This window comes from Setaria italica, chromosome IX, assembly GCF_000263155.2.
Source record: "Setaria italica strain Yugu1 chromosome IX, Setaria_italica_v2.0, whole genome shotgun sequence".
NCBI classification, from domain to species: Eukaryota; Viridiplantae; Streptophyta; class Magnoliopsida; order Poales; family Poaceae; genus Setaria; species Setaria italica.
Window position 1 is genome coordinate 10,878,413 of NC_028458.1, and position 5,257 is coordinate 10,883,669.

The window sequence follows — 5,257 nt, forward strand, 5'->3', positions numbered from 1 at the left end:
GTCCACCTGTCCTCCAACCAAACGCGGGACGAAGTGGGATCGTCCCGTCCCGTCCCACTTCGTCCTCGCAACCAAACGCACCCTAAGTGTCTAACTTCATGGACTTTCAGAAAAAAAATAAAATTAAGAAGGGAACGGTCTCATTGTTCCACATGCCTCATAATAAGGTTGCAATAATGCATACTAATCCCCCTTGCAAAAAAAATACTGCATACTAATAAGTAATAAGTAGCAGCTGTTATGAATTTTGTCAATCATTTGATTAGTTGTAGCTTGCAAATTGGTATATTTGCCGAAGCAACCGTGCCTACACGGTTGGATCGTTGCAATTTTTTTGATTGGTTTAGAAAGGAAAGAGGAATCAACGGAGTTCTTACTTATCACAAGATTTCGATGCAATAAATTGTACAACTAAAGTAATCCTACCGTTTTTAAATATATGACATTTGTGTCAAGTCAATTAGTTACACACAAAGGAGTAGTATACAGCGCTGAAAAGTTAATTTATATATTTGCAGTGGCACAAATGTTTGATCAGAGATTATCGGCACGGGCACTGGCGTTCGGGCTACGGTGACACGTGTGTAGCTATCATTGTACCTAAAAAACACACACAATAATGCAATCCTAATTAATCAAGGCAAGAAGCTGCAGTACATCAAGAAGCCAGACGACTTCCCAGCCTGCGGGTAGGACGATGGGCTTGCAAATGCTGTTCATGAACAGTACAGGTCGATTGGGCATGTTTGTATCCTTAACTAAAAGTCCTTGTCATATCGAATGTTCGGATACTAATTAGGAGAACTAAATATGAGCTAATTATAAAACTAATTGCAGAAGCCCTGAGCTAATTCGTGAGACGAATCTATTAAGCTTAACTAATCCACTAATTAATCCAGGATTAATTAGGCTTAATAGATTCGTCTCACGACTGGATTAATTAGGTTTAATAGATTCGTCTCGTGAATTAGCCTCCATCTATGATAATTAGCCTATATTTAATATTTCTAATTAGTATCCAAACATTCGATGTGACAGGAGTTAAAGTTTAGTCCTAGGAAACAAACACCCCTAAGGTAGATGAAGATACTATGTTCCTTTCTTGCTAGTGGCTCGCTCCTTGGGAATCTAAATATAAAATGGCACCTTCCATGGGCCCACACTTTTGTCACTTGGTCCCACCAATTTCATGAGTTTGTGGTTGACCTGTGGGGGCAACCGAAGCGGGTGAGGCAAGCCTGGGAGCAGGGAGGAATCATGCAACAACAAAAAAAAAATACTCATAAGATGCTCAGTTTTCTTAATTTTCTTTAGAAGGGTATCAACAACATCAGCAATTCAACAGAACCTTGGGTTGAAAAAAATGCAAACTTTAATGACTTCTAATAGGTGAAAGTATTGGAATATCAATACTATCAACGACAAATATAATGTTGATGGCTATATGCGGAGTCATGGATGTTGGACAAATGATGATAAATACTACAATGATGAACAACTGGGATACCTTTATTAATTGTAAAGTTTTTTGTTTATTACTTATAGGTTCAATATATTGAACTGCATTGGGTCTATAATATGGGGGGACCCCTCGACAAAGAAATCGGTTTCTTACAAAAAACAAAAATGATGGAATGAATGGTTTTTTTTAATGCAAGATGGGATGAATGGTTTGTATTAGATTACTGGATGACAGTGTTGTTTTCATGAAAACAAAACTAATATGGTGAAGTGACAATATATTAGGAAGTGAAACATATGGGATATATTGTCAGTGTCTTTTTCTTTAAACTGGTCCATTCAAACAATGGATCTGACTTGTCCTACTTGATTTATAATTAAAATGAAATAAAGGCTATAGCTGGCACTCCACTAGTTTTTTATGCCATTACATATTTTAAAGACCATCCACATGTCAATATCCTGAAATAATAACTGAAAGTGGATAAACACATAATAGCCAATAGGTCACCTTCCTTAGAGACATAGAGTAAAATGCACCAATGGGCTTTTGAACTTGTCCATGGGTACCATCTAGATCCCTAAGTTAAACTATCAATCTGCTGTTTCATGCTGAGGTGGATGCTAATAAAAACACATGAACTGGAGAGAGAACATGAAACAAGATGATGTTACCACCTTAAGGGATGCCCAATAGGCAAATTAGCGTGATTAGGAACATTTGGACCTCCGGTGGACAACTTAGCAAGTTTAGCCATATAAATTGCAATTAATTCATTAAAACTTGAACCGATTGATTATAGCCTTATAGGAAAACTTTTTTTCCTTGGTGGAGATGTGCTTGTTTCAAAATACAAATACGCGGCAGCAGTTCCATCAATTAATTCCATTATGACAAATGATCCAGTAGATATAGATGCTTGATTATTGTGCGAGAGCTCTTATTTTTATCGTCATTGGTCAATATTTCAAACTTGTTTCACTTTTTTTTATGAGTCATGTCTTCCATTGCTGAGCTTAGAACCAGACTTGCTTTAGGTAATTTTACTTTTGTTCTAAAATAAAAATATTGTATTATTTTAAAATGCATTATTAATCAATACCCCAAATTAATTCTGGCAATGATAATGTCCGAGATAGTTTAAGCCACAGAGCAAGCTACACGTATGCTGAGGTTGGAGCAATCCATCCGTCTACTAGTTGTTTCAACTTTCCAAGTTGATTGTGATGGGCCAATAAGGACACAAGGTGATGGCAGGCAGAATTCACTTCACCTTCGAGTCACTAAAAGCGAAGAAGATATACATGCACATTGGCCAACACAGCATACAGGGTGGAGCCAGGCTAGCCCAAGCCTGTCTAATGCAGTGCAATATGTTTGTGTTTGGGGCTACCCTGTCTAATGCAGTGCAATATGTTTGTGTTTGGTTGCTTGGTCAACCTAAGCTTGGCTAGTATAAGATTTTGTTTGGTTGGTTGTACATATTGTTATGATGACATTGTACAAGGCATAGGTGAAGTTACCATCCTATTTCATCCTCTCTTCTCCACCACCTTCGGCCACACCCTCTCGCTGACCTCCGGCCACACCCTCCTCATCACCACCGCCCTCTACCTCCCTCCTTTTCCTCCTCCCGCCCGACTTCTCCTGACAGGTGAGGCCCGCCCCGCCGCACGGCCGCTGCCAGCCACCGCGGGCAAGGTCCTCCACGTGGGACCGCTGTCGGCCGTTGCGGGCGAGCTCCTCCACGCGGGGCTACCGCCGGCCGTGCGGGCGAGGTCCACTGCGTGGGGCTGCCGTCGGATGTGCTGGCGAGGTCCGCCGCGTGGGGCCGTCGCCAGCCCCCTCAGGTGAGGTCCTCCGAGTGGGGCCGCCACCAGCCGCCGCGGGTGAGGTCCTCCGCGCGGGGCCGCCGCGGGTGAGCACCTCCGTGTGGGGCCGTCGCCGGCCGCCGTGGGTGAGCTCCGCCACGTGGGGCCACCATCGGCTGTGCGGGGGCGAGGTCGCCTCCTCCGTGCGGGTGACGGCGGAGTGAAGAGAACACCGGAGAAGAGAAGACCGGGAGGTGAGTCAACTTGAGGGGGTGCCTGCGCGGAGCCTGGCTCCGTGGAAACGTTGAATCTGGGCGGTCCTAGCAAGCCTAGCTAAGCCCCCCTCCTTGCATTTGTAGAGCCTACCTAAGAGGCTTATACAGGCAATCAAACATGAGCTGAGTTAGCCAGGCGACCAAACACACCCACAGTAGCACTGGAGCCAACTGAAACTATCATCATGTTGAAGACTAGCAAGATTCTTCACCAGGAAAATTTCGTCTCCTATTTGTTCATCGTGTCGTGTTTTCCATGAACACAAAAGCTACGAAAGAAGTGTATGTTCTTTAGCTCGATATATGTCAGGGTTTTCACGTCATCTCGATGTGTGTGGGGGTAGAGCACCCAAACGAATACAACTATATGGCAATGAGCCAAGATGTCAGCTGGTAAACGAGACTTCGTGTAGCACAATATGATTGCTGATAAGCGCTCTGGAGTACTCGTACGTGTTGGAGTTGCATGTGTTCGATCGTTTTTTTTGCAATATATTGTCTAGTGGGATTAGATGCAGGGGCAATAGATGAATACCATTCGATTGTTTAGTGTCAGCTAGTGCGAGATCTTTTGGTTGTGTCATATGATTATTGTATAAGCTGGTGTAAAGTTGCCACTTTGCTAGTCATGTGTATGCATGGTACGGTTCAGTTCGTCTTTTTGCGTAGTGCAACAGTTTTGCATTGTGTATGCGTGTGCTGTTGTTAAAGTGGCATGATGCAGATAAACAAGTGTCCTGGTTTAAAAAACCGAAGATTAAAAGAAACATCCGTATCTCGAAGAAGATCGATACAGGAGAAAAGCTACGGATTTCAGCGTAAATTTTGGAAGGACATTGTGAAGTTCAGCATCTTCTAGTATAGGCGTGGAATGCATGGATAGAAAAGGTATTGGAAGCTTTTTGACGAAGCCTTTCTTCTGACCGACAACTCCTCCAAACCGAGATTTTCCGTATAGAACATACTGTTATATTAAGAAACCTAATATTCCCAAACCCCAACACTTTGTGGAAGAGGTGAACAGCTAAGACATACTCCAGTAGTACGAGCATCTGATCCTCTGACCGCTGCAATTTCCATTTGGTTGTGTATCGATAGAAGTTGGTGTAGAAGGGAAAATTCGAGAAAGAGAAAAATGATAAAATACACACCGAATTAATTTTTTAAAAAACTTTTATTTATTATACTAGTTCATCAATACGTGCTCCTCCACAGGTAATATTTTTAAAAGTCAATGTATTTGAAAATTATTTAGAAATTAAACTCATAGCTAATAATTAAAATTGTTTGCCTACTACTCTCTCATTATTTCAATACTTCAACATAATACTCATATAGATATATACTTATCTTTATCAACTTATGATTAATTTTTAATTAGTAATTTTAACTCTATAGTTAGACCCTATAGATTGATTTTTAATTAGTAATTACCGTGAGGTTCAAGGAGTAAATCGTCCTACACTTGACACGACTTTAGACCAATAGTTAGACAATGGCTAAATATATAGTATTCTATAACCTTTCTCTCTTTCCCCGTACATAAACTCTCTATTTTTAAAAGCAATGAAATGACGTGGGGAACTCCCCCACAGTTTCACATAAAAAAAAGATTAAGATGAGGTGTTTACTTTAGATTATTTTTTATAATGGTAGCAATCGGTAATTCAGATATAGGTTTAGGGTTTATTTTAGAATATTTTGATAAT